At 43.7% G+C, this 20,516-nt stretch overlaps 16 non-coding genes across 16 annotated transcripts; all 16 read right to left on the reverse strand.

Annotated features, from left to right (window-relative positions):
* Positions 1–9,833: 9,833 nt before the first annotated feature.
* Positions 9,834–9,905, reverse strand: trnad-guc (transfer RNA aspartic acid (anticodon GUC)). Its single transcript has one exon. It is a non-coding gene; the product is annotated as a tRNA-Asp (tRNA).
* Positions 9,906–11,221: 1,316 nt separating this feature from the next.
* On the reverse strand, positions 11,222–11,292 carry trnag-gcc (transfer RNA glycine (anticodon GCC)). The gene has a single exon. It is a non-coding gene; the product is annotated as a tRNA-Gly (tRNA).
* A 112-nt stretch (positions 11,293–11,404) lies between these two features.
* On the reverse strand, positions 11,405–11,476 carry trnad-guc (transfer RNA aspartic acid (anticodon GUC)). The gene has a single exon. It is a non-coding gene; the product is annotated as a tRNA-Asp (tRNA).
* Positions 11,477–12,003: 527 nt separating this feature from the next.
* trnag-gcc (transfer RNA glycine (anticodon GCC)) lies at positions 12,004–12,074 on the reverse strand. The gene has a single exon. It is a non-coding gene; the product is annotated as a tRNA-Gly (tRNA).
* Positions 12,075–12,776: 702 nt separating this feature from the next.
* Positions 12,777–12,847, reverse strand: trnag-gcc (transfer RNA glycine (anticodon GCC)). The gene has a single exon. It is a non-coding gene; the product is annotated as a tRNA-Gly (tRNA).
* A 113-nt stretch (positions 12,848–12,960) lies between these two features.
* On the reverse strand, positions 12,961–13,032 carry trnad-guc (transfer RNA aspartic acid (anticodon GUC)). Its single transcript has one exon. It is a non-coding gene; the product is annotated as a tRNA-Asp (tRNA).
* A 534-nt stretch (positions 13,033–13,566) lies between these two features.
* Positions 13,567–13,637, reverse strand: trnag-gcc (transfer RNA glycine (anticodon GCC)). Its single transcript has one exon. It is a non-coding gene; the product is annotated as a tRNA-Gly (tRNA).
* A 717-nt stretch (positions 13,638–14,354) lies between these two features.
* trnag-gcc (transfer RNA glycine (anticodon GCC)) lies at positions 14,355–14,425 on the reverse strand. Its single transcript has one exon. It is a non-coding gene; the product is annotated as a tRNA-Gly (tRNA).
* A 721-nt stretch (positions 14,426–15,146) lies between these two features.
* trnag-gcc (transfer RNA glycine (anticodon GCC)) lies at positions 15,147–15,217 on the reverse strand. The gene has a single exon. It is a non-coding gene; the product is annotated as a tRNA-Gly (tRNA).
* A 718-nt stretch (positions 15,218–15,935) lies between these two features.
* On the reverse strand, positions 15,936–16,006 carry trnag-gcc (transfer RNA glycine (anticodon GCC)). The gene has a single exon. It is a non-coding gene; the product is annotated as a tRNA-Gly (tRNA).
* A 717-nt stretch (positions 16,007–16,723) lies between these two features.
* On the reverse strand, positions 16,724–16,794 carry trnag-gcc (transfer RNA glycine (anticodon GCC)). Its single transcript has one exon. It is a non-coding gene; the product is annotated as a tRNA-Gly (tRNA).
* Positions 16,795–17,514: 720 nt separating this feature from the next.
* trnag-gcc (transfer RNA glycine (anticodon GCC)) lies at positions 17,515–17,585 on the reverse strand. Its single transcript has one exon. It is a non-coding gene; the product is annotated as a tRNA-Gly (tRNA).
* A 699-nt stretch (positions 17,586–18,284) lies between these two features.
* trnag-gcc (transfer RNA glycine (anticodon GCC)) lies at positions 18,285–18,355 on the reverse strand. The gene has a single exon. It is a non-coding gene; the product is annotated as a tRNA-Gly (tRNA).
* Positions 18,356–19,071: 716 nt separating this feature from the next.
* On the reverse strand, positions 19,072–19,142 carry trnag-gcc (transfer RNA glycine (anticodon GCC)). Its single transcript has one exon. It is a non-coding gene; the product is annotated as a tRNA-Gly (tRNA).
* Positions 19,143–19,255: 113 nt separating this feature from the next.
* trnad-guc (transfer RNA aspartic acid (anticodon GUC)) lies at positions 19,256–19,328 on the reverse strand. Its single transcript has one exon. It is a non-coding gene; the product is annotated as a tRNA-Asp (tRNA).
* A 536-nt stretch (positions 19,329–19,864) lies between these two features.
* On the reverse strand, positions 19,865–19,935 carry trnag-gcc (transfer RNA glycine (anticodon GCC)). Its single transcript has one exon. It is a non-coding gene; the product is annotated as a tRNA-Gly (tRNA).
* Positions 19,936–20,516: the final 581 nt, after the last annotated feature.

A 20,516-nucleotide genomic window follows, 5' to 3' on the forward strand; every position in this document is an offset into this window, starting at 1 on the left:
GTGTGGATGACGGATCACCACCTCAAGCTGAACCTCGGCAAGACGGAGCTGCTCTTCCTCCCGGGAAGGACTGCCCGTTCCATGATCTCGCCATCACGGTTGACAACTCCATCGTGTCCTCCTCCCAGAGCGCTAAGAACCTTGGCGTGATCCTGGACAACACCCTGTCGTTCTCAACTAACATCAAGGCGGTGGCCCGTTCCTGTAGGTTCATGCTCTACAACATCCGCAGAGTACGACCCTGCCTCACACAGGAAGCGGCGCAGGTCCTAATCCAGGCACTTGTCATCTCCCGTCTGGATTACTGCAACTCGCTGTTGGCTGGGCTCCCTGCCTGTGCCATTAAACCCCTACAACTCATCCAGAACGCCGCAGCCCGTCTGGTGTTCAACCTTCCCAAGTTTCTCTCACGTCACCCCGCTCCTCCGCTCTCTCCACTGGCTTCCAGTTGAAGCTCGCATCCGCTACAAGACCATGGTGCTTGCCTACGGAGCTGTGAGGGGAACGGCACCTCAGTACCTCCAGGCTCTGATCAGGCCCTACACCCAAACAAGGGCACTGCGTTCATCCACCTCTGGCCTGCTCGCCTCCCTACCACTGAGGAAGTACAGTTCCCGCTCAGCCCAGTCAAAACTGTTCGCTGCTCTGGCCCCCCAATGGTGGAACAAACTCCCTCACGACGCCAGGACAGCGGAGTCAATCACCACCTTCCGGAGACACCTGAAACCCCACCTCTTTAAGGAATACCTAGGATAGGATAAAGTAATCCTTCTCACCCCCCCTTAAAAGACCTAGATGCACTATTGTAAAGTGGCTGTTCCACTGCATGTCATAAGGTGAAAGCACCAATTTGTAAGTCGCTCTGGATAAGAGCGTCTGCTAAATGACTTAAATGTAATGTAAATGTCCATCTTATATAGCGCAAGTGAAGATCAAATCTAGCTTTAAAAAACTAATAGAGCAACACCTCATAGCACATCGGCTCTCCCCCATGTGACCTACTTGTTGTGTGTATGTACTGACATGTATGTGTTACTGATAGATGCACACACACACACACACACACTACATGTTCATGTTCTTACAGTCTTTTGTCTGTAATGTATTTTTGTTGTGTCAGACCCCAATTAGACTAGTAGTTGCCACTGGCAACATATGAAATAAAATAAAAACAATATGTGCACACAATCACTATTCTCTCCAATATGGGCCCACTTCTCCTAACCCCCATTCTCTATCTGAAAGCAGTTAGAGTTTTGGTGGCTGCCTCTTTTCTTTTCTCTCTCTTTAAATACCCTGCAAATCAGAGGAGGATGCACAGCAAACATCAATGCCAGCGCTGCTCTCCTTAGCTGGAGCGCCACAGGGTGCCTCCAAGGTTAACTTCATACATTACAGTCAGAGAGAGCAGAGACTGAGCAGAGTGGAGAGACAGTTAATAAAAGTGGCAGATGGGATACGGGTGGGATGTTGGATCGGAATAATATACAGTGTGTGTGTGTGTGTGTGTGTGTGTGTGTGTGTGTGTGTGTGTGTGCGAGAGAGAGGCTGAGTGTTAGATATTATTTTAATTGATAACAGTATTTAATTTGCATTCTTTCTCCAATATATTTGCCCCTCAAAGTCCCCTTGCCTGTGTGTCTTGCAGGGGCCATTTGAGTAATTCACGAGGAGATTTGAAAGTTCCATAACAACAATCTCCCCTTGTATCAAAGTGACTCCGAACACCCGACTGCACCCCCAAAACACACCATATGCAATCTCCCCTTGTATCAAAGTGACTCCGAACACCCGACTGCCCCCCAAAACACACCATATGCAATCTCCCCTTGTATCAAAGTGACTCCGAACACCCGACTTCACCCCCAAAACACACCATATGCAATCTCCCCTTGTATCAAAGTGACTCCGAACACCCGACTGCACCCCCAAAACACACCATATGCAAGTATTCCCTTTGTAGAACTGCAGTATTTATCATAGGTGTTAGCAGAATATTTTTCTTCTACTGTATATATAGTATGTCATACATTGCCATAACTATTCATGCATACTGTTGTGTAAACTCACCTCGGTCTCCAGAGCAAATAAACTTGGTCTTGAATATGTCTAGCTATTTGCAACATTGACAGATTAATCTATTGTTTCATTAAAACATGTTTACTTGCCAACAAATTAAAGTTGAAATAATACACCAACTCCCTTCATCATTTGTTTTAGCAGTAAGATTGTAGCTAGTTACTTCCACATCCATTTCATGAATATCACAAGGAATTGATCCAGAAGTTGAAGTCAACACTTTATTCGTTTCTGATGTAGCTGGAATCATTTAGTCACATGTCAGTACACTTGTAACAACTATTATGCAAAACATTTTATATCTCCATTATATACAGTACAAACTCCATTATATACAGTACAAACTCCATTATATACAGTACATATGTACAACAGCTAGCAATATCTATACTACAATGCAGTTGTGAGTATACTAGGCATTCTATATTATACTACAACATCAGTCTAACTGAATATAGATGTTGTGTAGGCTGAATGTTCCAGGCAGGGTCCTGATTGTTCCTCAGCTGGTGAACGTCATATTGTGTTCCACAGGGATGCTGGCCCATGTTGACTACAATGCTTCCCACAGTTGTGTCAAGTCCTTTGAGTGGTGGACCATTATTGATACAGAAGGGAAACTGTTGAGCGTGAAAAACCCAGCAGCGTCGCAGTTCTTGACACAAACCGGTGTTCCTGGCACCTACTGCCATACTCCGTTCAAAGGTATTTAAATATTTTGTATTGCCCATTCACCCTCTGAATTGTGTCAAGTTGGCTGGATGTCCTTTGGGTAGTGGACCATTCTTGATACACGGGAAACTGTTTAGCGTGAAAAACCCAGCAGCGTAGGAATGGCACACATACATGGCACACACCTGAATAGCACACATACACAATCCATGTCTCAATTGTCTCAAGGCTTAAAAATCCTTCTTTAACCCGTCTCCTCCCCTTCATCTACCCTGATTTAAGTGGATTCAACAAGTGACATCAATAAAGTATCATAGCTTTCACCTGGACAGTCTATGTCATGGAAAGAGCAAGTGTCCTTAATGTTTTGTACACTCAGTGTACAGTAGAAGCTGTAGCCTACTTATAAACCCACCAACTCTGACAACAAGACACGGACCACCTTGTTTATGCCTAGCTCCAGTATATTTATTTGCTCATCATGGAGTCATGGAAAGATTTAGCAAAGGTGACAAGCTCCTGGTGTTGAGCTTGATGTTGATGCCACTGCAGACGTTGATGGGTTCAAACTCTGTAAATAGAACACATAGGCCAGTCACCTTAGCCTCTGCAGTAGTTAGTTAGCTAGTTAATGGTTAGATACAGTCCGGTAGGCTGTAGCTAACATTGCTAAAGTTAACTTGCAAAGTTGCAAATCACATCGACAGATAGCATCTTGCTAATTACATTGATTTGCTTTGAAATGTCTAGGTAGCATATTATGAATGGAAATGTAGGTCAATAACTAGTTAGCTAGCTAAGTTAGATGTTACCTATGCTACCTATGCTTGACATTTTATTTTTTTATTATTTTTTTAACCTTTATTTTACAAGGCAAGTCAGTTAAAAGAAGAAATTCTTTTTTTCAATGATGTCCTAGGAACAGTGGGTTAACTGCCTGTTCAGGGACAGAACGTCAGATTTGTACCTTGTCAGCTCGGGGATTTGAACTTGCAACCTTCCGGCTACTAGTCCAACACTCTAACCACTAGGCTACCCTGCCGCCCGATGAAATGTTACACCAGCAGCCTGTGTTTGCTTGTAGTTTGCACATTCAGGTACTGAGCACAACACCATGACTAAACATTACAGTTGTTGTCAACACAAAAAATAAATAGTTATTTGCACGCTGATGTTCGACGAATGAGTGGCTGGTCCAGTGAGTAACGTTAGCTACCTGTTGACACCCATTCTCAAATGGATCAACCTAGACAGCGGTGGTACTACATCCTGAAATCGCTATGAATTGCAGAAAGGCTCGTATTTGTGTGTAGTGAGGAAATTATCAATATTTATGACACATATTATACGTTAATAACATCTTAATGGACAAATACAGTGAAATGTCCCTTTAACTGAGATAAAATAATGAAAAACCCTTTTGAAAAACTAAAACTATTATCTTTGAATCCAAAACAAACAAAATGTAATTAAAACCATCATACTTATGTTCAGTTTGAGTGTTTTTGGAGGCAAAAATCAAATGGCTTCTGAATCTCACAGATCCCATTGAGATTGACTTTATAATTAAAGGTAGACTAAATGATATTTAGATATTTGGCGCGTTTGAGTGGTAAATCGGGGAAGGTGCCTCTGCGACAGCTGAAAGTCGAGACGTGAAGTCAGGGAAGGTGCCTCTGCGACAGCTGAAAGTCGAAACGTGAAGTCGGGGAAGGTGCCTCTGCGACAGCTGAAAGTCAAGAAGTGAAGTCGGGGAAGGTGCGTCTGCGACAGCTGAAAGTCTAGACGTGAAGTCGGGGAAGGTGCCTCTGCGACAGCTGAAAGTCGAGAAGTGAAGTCGGGGAAGGTGCCTCTGCGACAGCTGAAAGTCGAGACGTGAAGTCAGGGAAGGTGCCTCTGCGACAGCTGAAAGTCGAAACGTGAAGTCGGAGAAGGTGCCTCTGCGACAGCTGAAAGTCGAGAAGTGAAGTCGGAAAAGGTGCCTCTGCGACAGCTGAAAGTCGAGACATGAAGTCGGGGAAGGTGCATCTGCGACAGCTGAAAGTCGAGACGTGAAGTCGGGGAAGGTGTCTCTGCGACAGCTGAAAGTCGAGACGTGAAGTCGGGGAAGGTACCTCTGCGACAGCTGAAAGTCGGATATTAATATGGTTTTCCAACAGAAAGGCTCAGGTCAACACGGCAGTGTTGCCATTGTTTATAAAATATGTTCTTTATAATGTCGAAATGAACATGTATCTAACCCCCATATCACAAACTGAAATCATAATATAATATTACGTGTGTACACATTGTAGAATCAATTAGTGAGAGAAAGCCTCAAATATCATCTTAATGTGTATACAGTATATCCACTGCACACATAAATCACTGCAAATTGATTCCTGTTTCAATCAAGTCTTTGGTCAAGTTCGCATTGGTCAAACATGACATTTGAGTAATTTAGACGTTCATATCCAGAGCAATTTACAGGAGCAATAATAAGGGATAATTACCTCGCTCAAGGGAACATCAACATGAACTCAACAAAAAAAGAAACATCCTCTCACTGTCAACTGCGTTTATTTTCAGCAGCTTAACATGTGTAAATATTTGTATGAACATAACAAGATTCAATAACTGAGACATAAACTGAACAAGTTCCACAGACATGTGCCTTACAGAATTGGAATAATGTGTCCCTGAACAAAGGGGGAAGTCAAAATCAAAGTAACAATCAGTATCTGGTGTGGCCACCAGCTGCATTAAGTACTGCAGTGCATCTTCTCCTCATGAACTGTACCAGATTTTCCGGTTCTTGCTGTGAGATGTTACCCACTCTTCCACCAAGGCACCTGCAGGTTCCCAGATATTTCTGGGGGGATTGAGATCCGGGCTCTTCGCTGGCCATGGCATTACACTGACATTCCTGTCTTGGAAATCACGCACGGAACGAGCAGTATGGCTGGTGGCATTGTCATGCTGGAGTGTCATATCTGGATGAGCCTACAGGAAGGGTACCACATGAGGGAGGAGGATGTCTTCCCTGTAACGCACAGCGTTGAGATTGCCTGCAATGACAACAAGCTCAGTCCGATGATGCTGTGACACACCGCCCCAGACCATGACGGACCCTCCACCTCCAAATTGATCCTGCTCCAGAGTACAGGCCTCGGTGTAACGCCCATTCCTTTGACGATAAACGCGAATCTGACCATCACCCCTTGTGAGACAAAACTGTGACTCGTAAGCATAGAGCACTTTTTGCCAGTCCTGTCTGGTCCAGCGACGGTGGGTTTGCGCCCATAGGCAACGTTGTTGCCGGTGATGTCTGGTGAGGATCTGCCTTAAAACATGCCTACAAGCCCTCAGTCCAGCCTCTCTCAGCCTATTGCGGACAGTCTGAGCACTGATGTAGGGATTGTGCATTCCTAGTGTAACTCGGGCAGTTGTTGTTGCCATCCTGTACCTGTCCCGCAGGTGTGATGTTTGGATGTACCGACCCTGTGCAGGTGTTGTTACACGTGGTCTGCCACTGCAAGGACGATCAGCTGTCCGTCCTGTCTCCCTGTAGCTCCGTCTTAGGCATCTCTCACAGGATGGACATTGCAATTTATTGTCCTGGCCACAGCTGCAGTCCTCATGCCTCCGTGCAGCATGCCTAAGGCACGTTCACGCAGATGAGCAGGGACCCTGGGCATCTTTCTTTTGGTGTTTTTCAGAGTCAATAGAAAGGGCTCTTTAGTGTCCTAAGTTTTCATAACCAATTTGTAAGTCGCTCTGGATAAGAGCGTCTGCTAAATTACTTAAATGTAAATGTAAATAACTGTGACCTTAATTGCCTACCGTCTGTAAGCTGTTAGTGTCTTAACGATCATTCCACAGGTGCATGTTCATTCATTGTTTATTTTTCATTGAACAAGCATGGGAAACAGTGTTTAAACTCTTTACAATGAAGATCTGTGAAGTTATTTGAATTTTTACGAAAGACAGGATCCTGAAAAAGGGACGTTACTTTTCTTGCTGAGTTTATTTTTCACCTATTCGATTTGAACCAGCAACCCTTCGATTACTGGCCCAACGCTTTTAACTGTTAGGCTTCCTGCCACCTAATGATGAGTTGACATTAGAGCCTCCCACAATGCAGGCAATGAAGTTAGTGAAAAGCAATTGCAGAAACTTGCAGTCGACTGCTGTCAAAGTCATGACCTTTGATTACATTATTTTTGTAAAGTTCATGCAGTGGACATGTAGGTACGAGTCGGACAATTTTCATCCCCAGAATGCAACACCATATTACCGCCACACCGGTGGTCATGACGGCAGTCAAATTCCATATGACCGTTTTCACTGTATTTAGGCTTCTCCAAGCTCTGATGCTGCTGATGGCCATTAGTAGCCTACCAAACTTGCTAACTGCCTGGATTGTATTGTCCCTCTTATCACTCAGACATCAATGCAAATGTCATCGAAAATTGAATCAAACACTTCATGAGTGCCCATGAGCTCACGTTGGCAACATTTCTATAGGCAATGCAATTGCGTGAGAAAATAGAATGACGGCCTCTATTAAAAAGAGGAGGCTCCCATCAGCTTTCTAGGCCTACTATACGTTCTAATATTAAGCACATTGCTTTTCTTTTAAGCAGGAGTATAGCCTTGCTGGCTGGCATGAAAATGAACCATGGGAAAGGGTCCACTATTCGCTATTTAAGTGCTTAGACGTGTTTTTTTTTTACGCTGCCACTGTTTCGAGACAGGTGCATGAAAATGGTCCGTTCTAAATCATAACAAATTTCACACATATATGATTTAGTATGTGTAAAGACCAGATTAAATCAAGAATAGTCTGATAGGTGATAATATTAACCTATTATATATTATCACCTGTGGATGATGCCCAGCATAAGAAACAATGTCTTTTTTGGGGGGGTGACGTTTTTATATCACAGTTTCACACCTCATGTAGCCCATGGACCTATATGTTCTGTTAGTATATGTAAAGACCAGATTAAATCAAGAATAGACTGATGGGTGACAATATTAGCCTCACTTGTTAATGATATATTATCACTTGTGAATGATGCACAGATTAATGCAAACAGCGCATTCTTTTTTTGGCGACTTTTTCAGATCATAGTCGCACACCTCAAGTAGCCCGTAGGCCTATATGTCTTGATAAGGTTTGTATCACAGCCAAATTAAATTCAGCTTCACAAGGGACGTAGAGATTAAATGGCATATATAAGCAGCTTGTGAGTTTAAAGTTTGGGGTAGATCATTTTCACCATAGAAATGCACCTTTATAATAACAGCATTACATGTATAATCACATTATTATTACTGTATTTAATTTATTTATTTATTTTGCTCCTTTGCACCCCATTATTTTTATTTCTACTTTACACATTCTTCCATTGCAAAACTACCATTCCAGTGTTTTACTTGCTATATTGTATTTACTTTGCCACCATGGCCTTTTTTGCCTTTACCTCCCTTCTCACCTAATTTGCTCACATTGTATATAGACTTGTTTTTTTTACTGTATTATTGACTGTATGTTTGTTTTACTCCATGTGTAACTCTGTGTCGTTGTATGTTTTGCTTTATCTTGGCCAGGTCGCAATTGTAAATGAGAACTTGTTCTCAACTTGCCTACCTGGTTAAATAAAGGTGGAAAAAAAAAAATAAAAAAAAATAATTTGTGGTCACTTTTGAGAATGGAGTTTTCCTGCTGATGGAACATTTGCACTTAGCACATAGCCTACAGCCATGTGCATATTGCTGCGCTTATAATGTGAAGAAATAGTCTATCAACATTATAAGCTCAACATTCTAATCTGTTGCATCATGCTCATTGCATCCCTGATGTGTCTGTCTTCACGTGTACCCTGTGAGAAAGACCTGATCAGGTGACTGTTAGCCATGTGAGTGAGAGATGATTCGGCACACAACCGGGAGAAGGGAATTATAGTTATTATATTCAGAATAAGGTGCCCAGAGGTGCCCAGAGTAAACTGCCTGCTACTCAGTCCCAGTAATATATGCATATTATTAGTATATTTGGATAGAAAAAAACTCTGAGGTTTCTAAAACTGTTTGAATGATGTCTGTGAGTATAACAGAACTCATATGGCAGGCAGAAACCTGAAAAAAAAATCCAACAAGGAAGTGGGAAATCTGAGGTTGGTCATTTTTCAAATCATTCCCTATTGAAGATACAGTGGGATATAAGATAGTGTTGCAATATACTGCAGAGATAGCCTGTAGAGTTCTGTCCTACTCTCCAGGTCTGTACCCCAAACAATTTGAACTTCTACTTTTAATAATCCACCTCTCTAAAAACAAGTCTCTCACCATTGCCGCCTGCTATAGACCACCCTCTGCCCCCAGCTGTTCTCTGGAGACCATATGTGAACTGATTGCCCCCCATCTATCTTCAGAGCTTGTGCTGCTAGGAGACCTAAACTGGAAAATGCTTAACACCCCAGCCATCCTACAATCTAAGCTTGATACTGTGACCCCTCTATGGAAAGCTGGGACTGTCACAAACACGTACATGTAATCGATTTCGCTCTATACTACTCACAGGCCACACAGTCGTAGTTAGAAGGTGACGAGTTTGTGGGATGTCCCAGGACATTGTCACAAATGCCAAACTCAAGACAGTTGTCACTGACTAGTTGGTTTCTTGTTTCCCATTTAACAACTAAAGCCTTGCACAAAGTAAATCACCTCACACACTGGACATCTACAATGGATTCACCAAAGTCTCCTGAGAATGAGTAAATGTCCAAACTGAAAGTGAAAGCAAACTCTGATTTATCAAGAGTCAGTTGAGATTTCTGTTGGCCTGGCAATCGAACACAGATTTATTCCTCAGGGGTTTGCATACTTCTCGAAATTACATGTTCAAAACATCCTGCGTTGGCCGGGAATCGAACCCGGGCCTCCCGCGTGGCAGGCGAGAATTCTACCACTGAACAACCAATGCCTTGGAATACTGAGATAAGGCTGGAAATCGTATCATAAAGCTTCATCTCCAAGCATATTTTTCAATTTGTGGGCTCAGCTACATTGTTCACCCTAAAAAAAAGCAGTGCTTTCTCCCCGTCGGGGAATTGAACCCCGGTCTCCCGCGTGACAGGCGGGGATACTCACCACTATACTAACGAGGAGCTGGTGTGTTGGACCTTTGAAAAAACGTGGAGTATTGGTACTAACCATAAGTTTGCAGTGTTGGGCTTTAACCCTTCTAACAAAAACATCTGTATAGACTGAATGGTTAGAGCTAGAAACTGCTGTGACCCCTCTATGGAAAGCTGGGACTGTCACAAACACGTACATGTAATCGATTTCGCTCTATACTACTCACAGGCCACACAGGCGTAGTTAGAAGGTGACGAGTTTGTGGGATGTCCCAGGACATTGTCACAAATGCCAAACTCAAGACAGTTGTCACTGACTAGTTGGTTTCTTGTTTCCCATTTAACAACTAAAGCCTTGCACAAAGTAAATCACCTCACACACTGGACATCTACAATGGATTCACCAAAGTCTCCTGAGAATGAGTAAATGTCCAAACTGAAAGTGAAAGCAAACTCTGATTTATCAAGAGTCAGTTGAGATTTCTGTTGGCCTGGCAATCGAACACAGATTTATTCCTCAGGGGTTTGCATACTTCTCGAAATTACATGTTCAAAACATCCTGCATTGGCCGAGAATCGAACCCGGGCCTCCCGCGTGGCAGGAGAGAATTCTACCACTGAACAACCAATGCCTTGGAATACTGAGATAAGGCTGGAAATCGTATCATAAAGCTTCATCTCCAAGCATATTTTTCAATTTGTGGGCTCAGCTACATTGTTCACCCTAAAAAAAAGCAGTGCTTTCTCCCGTCGGGGAATTGAAACCCGGTCTCCCGCGTGACAGGCGGGGATACTCACCACTATACTAACGAGGAGCTGGTGTGTTGGACCTTTGAAAAAACGTGGAGTATTGGTACTAACCATAAGTTTGCAGTGTTGGGCTTTAACCCTTCTAACAAAAACATCTGTATAGACTGAATGGTTAGAGCTAGAAACTGCTGTGACCCCTCTATGGAAAGCTGGGACTGTCACAAACACGTACATGTAATCGATTTCGCTCTATACTACTCACAGGCCACACAGGCGTAGTTAGAAGGTGACGAGTTTGTGGGATGTCCCAGGACATTGTCACAAATGCCAAACTCAAGACAGTTGTCACTGACTAGTTGGTTTCTTGTTTCCCATTTAACAACTAAAGCCTTGCACAAAGTAAATCACCTCACACACTGGACATCTACAATGGATTCACCAAAGTCTCCTGAGAATGAGTAAATGTCCAAACTGAAAGTGAAAGCAAACTCTGATTTATCAAGAGTCAGTTGAGATTTCTGTTGGCCTGGCAATCGAACACAGATTTATTCCTCAGGGGTTTGCATACTTCTCGAAATTACATGTTCAAAACATCCTGCATTGGCCGGGAATCGAACCCGGGCCTCCCGCGTGGCAGGCGAGAATTCTACCACTGAACAACCAATGCCTTGGAATACTGAGATAAGGCTGGAAATCGTATCATAAAGCTTCATCTCCAAGCATATTTTTCAATTTGTGGGCTCAGCTACATTGTTCACCCTAAAAAAAAGCAGTGCTTTCTCCCCGTCGGGGAATTGAACCCCGGTCTCCCGCGTGACAGGCGGGGATACTCACCACTATACTAACGAGGAGCTGGTGTGTTGGACCTTTGAAAAAACGTGGAGTATTGGTACTAACCATAAGTTTGCAGTGTTGGGCTTTAACCCTTCTAACAAAAACATCTGTATAGACTGAATGGTTAGAGCTAGAAACTGCTGTGACCCCTCTATGGAAAGCTGGGACTGTCACAAACACGTACATGTAATCGATTTCGCTCTATACTACTCACAGGCCACACAGTCATAGTTAGAAGGTGACGAGTTTGTGGGATGTCCCAGGACATTGTCACAAAAGCCAAACTCAAGACAGTTGTCACTGACTAGTTGGTTTCTCGTTTCCCATTTAACAACTAAAGCCTTGCACAAAGTAAAACCTCACACTGGACATCTACAATGGATTCACCAAAGTCTCCTGAGAATGAGTAAATGTCCAAACTGAAAGTGAAAGCAAACTCTGATTTATCAAGAGTCAGTTGAGATTTCTGTTGGCCTGGCAATCGAACACAGATTTATTCCTCAGGGGTTTGCATACTTCTCGAAATTACATGTTCAAAACATCCTGCATTGGCCGGGAATCGAACCCGGGCCTCCCGCGTGGCAGGCGAGAATTCTACCACTGAACAACCAATGCCTTGGAATACTGAGATAAGGCTGGAAATCGTATCATAAAGCTTCATCTCCAAGCATATTTTTCAATTTGTGGGCTCAGCTACATTGTTCACCCTAAAAAAAAGCAGTGCTTTCTCCCAGTCTGGGAATTGAACCCCGGTGTCCCGCGTGACAGGCGGGGATACTCACCACTATACTAACGAGGAGCTGGTGTGTTGGACCTTTGAAAAAACGTGGAGTATTGGTACTAACCATAAGTTTGCAGTGTTGGGCTTTAACCCTTCTAACAAAAACATCTGTATAGACTGAATGGTTAGAGCTAGAAACTGCTGTGACCCCTCTATGGAAAGCTGGGACTGTCACAAACACGTACATGTAATCGATTTCGCTCTATACTACTCACAGGCCACACAGTCGTAGTTAGAAGGTGACGAGTTTGTGGGATGTCCCAGGACATTGTCACAAATGCCAAACTCAAGACAGTTGTCACTGACTAGTTGGTTTCTTGTTTCCCATTTAACAACTAAAGCCTTGCACAAAGTAAAATCACATTTACAATGGATTCACCAAAGTCTCCTGAGAATGAGTAAATGTCCAAACTGAAAGTGAAAGCAAACTCTGATTTATCAAGAGTCAGTTGAGATTTCTGTTGGCCTGGCAATCGAACACAGATTTATTCCTCAGGGGTTTGCATACTTCTCGAAATTACATGTTCAAAACATCCTGCATTGGCCGGGAATCGAACCCGGGCCTCCCGCGTGGCAGGCGAGAATTCTACCACTGAACAACCAATGCCTTGGAATACTGAGATAAGGCTGGAAATCGTATCATAAAGCTTGATCTCCAAGCATATTTTTTCGTTTTGTGGGCTCAGCTACATTGTTCACCCTAAAAAAAAGCAGTCCTTTCTCCCCGTCGGGGAATTGAACCCCGGTCTCCCGCGTGACAGGCGGGGATACTCACCACTATACTAACGAGGAGCTGGTGTGTTGGACCTTTGAAAAAACGTGGAGTATTGGTACTAACCATAAGTTTGCAGTGTTGGGCTTTAACCCTTCTAACAAAAACATCTGTATAGACTGAATGGTTAGAGCTAGAAACTGCTGTGACCCCTCTATGGAAAGCTGGGACTCTCACAAACACGTACATGCAATCGATTTCGCTCTATACCACTCACAGGCCACACAGTCATAGTTAGAAGGTGACGAGTTTGTGGGATGTCCCAGGACATTGTCACAAATGCCAAACTCAAGACAGTTGTCACTGACTAGTTGGTTTCTTGTTTCCCATTTAACAACTAAAGCCTTGCACAAAGTAAATCACATTTACAATGGATTCACCAAAGTCTCCTGAGAATGAGTAAATGTCCAAACTGAAAGTGAAAGCAAACTCTGATTTATCAAGAGTCAGTTGAGTTCGACCAAGACCAGAGATTTCTGTTGGCCTGGCAATCGAACACAGATTTATTCCTCAGGGGTTTGCATACTTCTCGAAATTACATGTTCAAAACATCCTGCATTGGCCGGGAATCGAACCCGGGCCTCCCGCGTGGCAGGCGAGAATTCTACCACTGAACAACCAATGCCTTGGAATACTGAGATATGGCTGGAAATCGTATCATAAAGCTTCATCTCCAAGCATATTTTTCGTTTTGTGGGCTCAGCTACATTGTTCACCCCCTAAAAAAAAAAAGCAGTCCTTTCTCCCCGTCGGGAATTGAACCCCGGTGTCCCGCGTGACAGGCGGGGATACTCACCACTATACTAACGAGGAGCTGGTGTGTTGGACCTTTGAAAAAACGTGGAGTATTGGTACTAACCATAAGTTTGCAGTGTTGGGCTTTAACCCTTCCAACAAAAACATCTGTATAGACTGAATGGTTAGAGCTAGAAACTGCTGTGACCCCTCTATGGAAAGCTGGGACTGTCACAAACACGTACATGCAATCGATTTCGCTCTATACCACTCACAGGCCACACAGTCATAGTTAGAAGGTGACGAGTTTGTGGGATGTCCCAGGACATTGTCACAAATGCCAAACTCAAGACAGTTGTCACTGACTAGTTGGTTTCTTGTTTCCCATTTAACAACTAAAGCCTTGCACAAAGTAAATCACATTTACAATGGATTCACCAAAGTCTCCTGAGAATGAGTAAATGTCCAAACTGAAAGTGAAAGCAAACTCTGATTTATCAAGAGTCAGTTCGACCAAGACCAGAGATTTCTGTTGGCCTGGCAATCGAACACAGATTTATTCCTCAGGGGTTTGCATACTTCTCGAAATTACATGTTCAAAACATCCTGCATTGGCCGGGAATCGAACCCGGGCCTCCCGCGTGGCAGGCGAGAATTCTACCACTGAACAACCAATGCCTTGGAATACTGAGATAAGGCTGGAAATCGTATCATAAAGCTTGATCTCCAAGCATATTTTTCGTTTTGTGGGCTCAGCTACATTGTTCACCCTAAAAAAAAAAGCAGTCCTTTCTCCCCGTCGGGAATTGAACCCCGGTCTCCCGCGTGACAGGCGGGGATACTCACCACTATACTAACGAGGAGCTGGTGTGTTGGACCTTTGAAAAAACGTGGAGTATTGGTACTAACCATAAGTTTGCAGTGTTGGGCTTTAACCCTTCTAACAAAAACATCTGTATAGACTGAATGGTTAGAGCTAGAAACTGCTGTGACCCCTCTATGGAAAGCTGGGACTCTCACAAACACGTACATGTAATCGATTTCGCTCTATACTACTCACAGGCCACACAGTCGTAGTTAGAAGGTGACGAGTTTGTGGGATGTCCCAGGACATTGTCACAAATGCCAAACTCAAGACAGTTGTCACTGACTAGTTGGTTTCTTGTTTCCCATTTAACAACTAAAGCCTTGCACAAAGTAAATCACATTTACAATGGATTCACCAAAGTCTCCTGAGAATGAGTAAATGTCCAAACTGAAAGTGAAAGCAAACTCTGATTTATCAAGAGTCAGTTGAGATTTCGACCAAGACCAGAGATTTCTGTTGGCCTGGCAATCGAACACAGATGTATTCCTCAGGGGTTTGCATACTTCTCGAAATTACATGTTCAAAACATCCTGCATTGGCCGGGAATCGAACCCGGGCCTCCCGCGTGGCAGGCGAGAATTCTACCACTGAACAACCAATGCCTTGGAATACTGAGATAAGGCTGGAAATCGTATCATAAAGCTTGATCTCCAAGCATATTTTTCGTTTTGTGGGCTCAGCTACATTGTTCACCCTAAAAAAAAAGCAGTCCTTTCTCCCGTCGGGAATTGAACCCGGTCTCCCGCGTGACAGGCGGGGATACTCACCACTATACTAACGAGGAGCTGGTGTGTTGGACCTTTGAAAAAACGTGGAGTATTGGTACTAACCATAAGTTTGCAGTGTTGGGCTTTAACCCTTCTAACAAAAACATCTGTATAGACTGAATGGTTAGAGCTAGAAACTGCTGTGACCCCTCTATGGAAAGCTGGGACTCTCACAAACACGTACATGCAATCGATTTCGCTCTATACCACTCACAGGCCACACAGTCATAGTTAGAAGGTGACGAGTTTGTGGGATGTCCCAGGACATTGTCACAAATGCCAAACTCAAGACAGTTGTCACTGACTAGTTGGTTTCTCGTTTCCCATTTAACAACTAAAGCCTTGCACAAAGTAAATCACATTTACAATGGATTCACCAAAGTCTCCTGAGAATGAGTAAATGTCCAAACTGAAAGTGAAAGCAAACTCTGATTTATCAAGAGTCAGTTGAGATTTCGACCAAGACCAGAGATTTCTGTTGGCCTGGCAATCGAACACAGATGTATTCCTCAGGGGTTTGCATACTTCTCGAAATTACATGTTCAAAACATCCTGCATTGGCCGGGAATCGAACCCGGGCCTCCCGCGTGGCAGGCGAGAATTCTACCACTGAACAACCAATGCCTTGGAATACTGAGATAAGGCTGGAAATCGTATCATAAAGCTTGATCTCCAAGCATATTTTTCGTTTTGTGGGCTCAGCTACATTGTTCACCCTAAAAAAAAAAAAGCAGTCCTTTCTCCCGTCGGGAATTGAACCCGGTCTCCCGCGTGACAGGCGGGGATACTCACCACTATACTAACGAGGAGCTGGTGTGTTGGACCTTTGAAAAAACGTGGAGTATTGGTACTAACCATAAGTTTGCAGTGTTGGGCTTTAACCCTTCTAACAAAAACATCTGTATAGACTGAATGGTTAGAGCTAGAAACTGCTGTGACCCCTCTATGGAAAGCTGGGACTCTCACAAACACGTACATGCAATCGATTTCGCTCTATACCACTCACAGGCCACACAGTCATAGTTAGAAGGTGACGAGTTTGTGGGATGTCCCAGGATTGTCACAAATGCCAAACTCAAGACAGTTGTCACTGACTAGTTGGTTTCTCGTTTCCCATTTAACAACTAAAGCCTTGCACAAAGTAAATCACATTTACAATGGATTCACCAAAGTCTCCTGAGAATGAGTAAATGTCCAAACTGAAAGTGAAAGCAAACTCTGATTTATCAAGAGTCAGTTGAGTTCGACCAAGACCAGAGATTTCTGTTGGCCTGGCAATCGAACACAGATTTATTCCTCAGGGGTTTGCATACTTCTCGAAATTACATGTTCAAAACATCCTGCATTGGCCGGGAATCGAACCCGGGCCTCCCGCGTGGCAGGCGAGAATTCTACCACTGAACAACCAATGCCTTGGAATACTGAGATAAGGCTGGAAATCGTATCATAAAGCTTGATCTCCAAGCATATTTTTCGTTTTGTGGGCTCAGCTACATTGTTCACCCTAAAAAAAAAAGCAGTCCTTTCTCCCCGTCGGGAATTGAACCCGGTCTCCCGCGTGACAGGCGGGGATACTCACCACTATACTAACGAGGAGCTGGTGTGTTGGACCTTTGAAAAAACGTGGAGTATTGGTACTAACCATAAGTTTGCAGTGTTGGGCTTTAACCCTTCTAACAAAAACATCTGTATAGACTGAATGGTTAGAGCTAGAAACTGCTGTGCCCCCTCTATGGAAAGCTGGGACTCTCACAAACACGTACATGCAATCGATTTCGCTCTATACCACTCACAGGCCACACAGTCATAGTTAGAAGGTGACGAGTTTGTGGGATGTCCCAGGACATTGTCACAAATGCCAAACTCAAGACAGTTGTCACTGACTAGTTGGTTTCTCGTTTCCCATTTAACAACTAAAGCCTTGCACAAAGTAAATCACATTTACAATGGATTCACCAAAGTCTCCTGAGAATGAGTAAATGTCCAAACTGAAAGTGAAAGCAAACTCTGATTTATCAAGAGTCAGTTGAGATTTCGACCAAGACCAGAGATTTCTGTTGGCCTGGCAATCGAACACAGATGTATTCCTCAGGGGTTTGCATACTTCTCGAAATTACATGTTCAAAACATCCTGCATTGGCCGGGAATCGAACCCGGGCCTCCCGCGTGGCAGGCGAGAATTCTACCACTGAACAACCAATGCCTTGGAATACTGAGATAAGGCTGGAAATCGTATCATAAAGCTTGATCTCCAAGCATATTTTTTCGTTTTGTGGGCTCAGCTACATTGTTCACCCTAAAAAAAAAGCAGTCCTTTCTCCCCGTCGGGGAATTGAACCCCGGTCTCACCACTATACTAACGAGGAGCTGGTGTGTTGGACCTTTGAAAAAACGTGGAGTATTGGTACTAACCATAAGTTTGCAGTGTTGGGCTTTAACCCTTCTAACAAAAACATCTGTATAGACTGAATGGTTAGAGCTAGAAACTGCTGTGCCCCCTCTATGGAAAGCTGGGACTCTCACGAACACGTACATGCAATCGATTTCGCTCTATACCACTCACAGGCCACACAGTCATAGTTAGAAGGTGACGAGTTTGTGGGATGTCCCAGGACATTGTCACAAATGCCAAACTCAAGACAGTTGTCACTGACTAGTTGGTTTCTCGTTTCCCATTTAACAACTAAAGCCTTGCACAAAGTAAATCACATTTACAATGGATTCACCAAAGTCTCCTGAGAATGAGTAAATGTCCAAACTGAAAGTGAAAGCAAACTCTGATTTATCAAGAGTCAGTTGAGATTTCGACCAAGACCAGAGATTTCTGTTGGCCTGGCAATCGAACACAGATGTATTCCTCAGGGGTTTGCATACTTCTCGAAATTACATGTTCAAAACATCCTGCATTGGCCGGGAATCGAACCCGGGCCTCCCGCGTGGCAGGCGAGAATTCTACCACTGAACAACCAATGCCTTGGAATACTGAGATAAGGCTGGAAATCGTATCATAAAGCTTGATCTCCAAGCATATTTTCGTTTTGTGGGCTCAGCTACATTGTTCACCCTAAAAAAAAAAGCAGTCCTTTCTCCCCGTGGGAATTGAACCCCGGTCTCCCGCGTGACAGGCGGGGATACTCACCACTATACTAACGAGGAGCTGGTGTGTTGGACCTTTGAAAAAACGTGGAGTATTGGTACTAACCATAAGTTTGCAGTGTTGGGCTTTAACCCTTCTAACAAAAACATCTGTATAGACTGAATGGTTAGAGCTAGAAACTGCTGTGCCCCCTCTATGGAAAGCTGGGACTCTCACGAACACGTACATGCAATCGATTTCGCTCTATACCACTCACAGGCCACACAGTCATAGTTAGAAGGTGACGAGTTTGTGGGATGTCCCAGGACATTGTCACAAATGCCAAACTCAAGACAGTTGTCACTGACTAGTTGGTTTCTGTTTCCCATTTAACAACTAAAGCCTTGCACAAAGTAAATCACATTTACAATGGATTCACCAAAGTCTCCTGAGAATGAGTAAATGTCCAAACTGAAAGTGAAAGCAAACTCTGATTTATCAAGAGTCAGTTGAGATTTCGACCAAGACCTGATTTCTGTTGGCCTGGCAATCGAACACAGATTTATTCCTCAGGGGTTTGCATACTTCTCGAAATTACATGTTCAAAACATCCTGCATTGGCCGGGAATCGAACCCGGGCCTCCCGCGTGGCAGGCGAGAATTCTACCACTGAACAACCAATGCCTTGGAATACTGAGATAAGGCTGGAAATCGTATCATAAAGCTTGATCTCCAAGCATATTTTTTCGTTTTGTGGGCTCAGCTACATTGTTCACCCTAAAAAAAAAAGCAGTCCTTTCTCCCGTCGGGGAATTGAACCCCGGTCTCCCGCGTGACAGGCGGGGATACTCACCACTATACTAACGAGGAGCTGGTGTGTTGGACCTTTGAAAAAACGTGGAGTATTGGTACTAACCATAAGTTTGCAGTGTTGGGCTTTAACCCTTCTAACAAAAACATCTGTATAGACTGAATGGTTAGAGCTAGAAACTGCTGTGCCCCCTCTATGGAAAGCTGGGACTCTCACAAACACGTACATGCAATCGATTTCGCTCTATACCACTCACAGGCCACACAGTCATAGTTAGAAGGTGACGAGTTTGTGGGATGTCCCAGGACATTGTCACAAATGCCAAACTCAAGACAGTTGTCACTGACTAGTTGGTTTCTTGTTTCCCATTTAACAACTAAAGCCTTGCACAAAGTAAATCACATTTACAATGGATTCACCAAAGTCTCCTGAGAATGAGTAAATGTCCAAACTGAAAGTGAAAGCAAACTCTGATTTATCAAGAGTCAGTTGAGATTTCGACCAAGACCAGAGATTTCTGTTGGCCTGGCAATCGAACACAGATTTATTCCTCAGGGGTTTGCATACTTCTCGAAATTACATGTTCAAAACATCCTGCATTGGCCGGGAATCGAACCCGGGCCTCCCGCGTGGCAGGCGAGAATTCTACCACTGAACAACCAATGCCTTGGAATACTGAGATAAGGCTGGAAATCGTATCATAAAGCTTGATCTCCAAGCATATTTTTCGTTTTGTGGGCTCAGCTACATTGTTCACCCTAAAAAAAAGCAGTCCTTTCTCCCCGTCGGGGAATTGAACCCGGTCTCCCGCGTGACAGGCGGGGATACTCACCACTATACTAACGAGGAGCTGGTGTGTTGGACCTTTGAAAAAACGTGGAGTATTGGTACTAACCATAAGTTTGCAGTGTTGGGCTTTAACCCTTCTAACAAAAACATCTGTATAGACTGAATGGTTAGAGCTAGAAACTGCTGTGACCCCTCTATGGAAAGCTGGGACTCTCACAAACACGTACATGCAATCGATTTCGCTCTATACCACTCACAGGCCACACAGTCATAGTTAGAAGGTGACGAGTTTGTGGGATGTCCCAGGACATTGTCACAAATGCCAAACTCAAGACAGTTGTCACTGACTAGTTGGTTTCTTGTTTCCCATTTAACAACTAAAGCCTTGCACAAAGTAAATCACATTTACAATGGATTCACCAAAGTCTCCTGAGAATGAGTAAATGTCCAAACTGAAA

This window comes from Oncorhynchus nerka, linkage group LG19 (assembly GCF_034236695.1).
Source record: "Oncorhynchus nerka isolate Pitt River linkage group LG19, Oner_Uvic_2.0, whole genome shotgun sequence".
NCBI lineage: Eukaryota > Metazoa > Chordata > Actinopteri > Salmoniformes > Salmonidae > Oncorhynchus > Oncorhynchus nerka.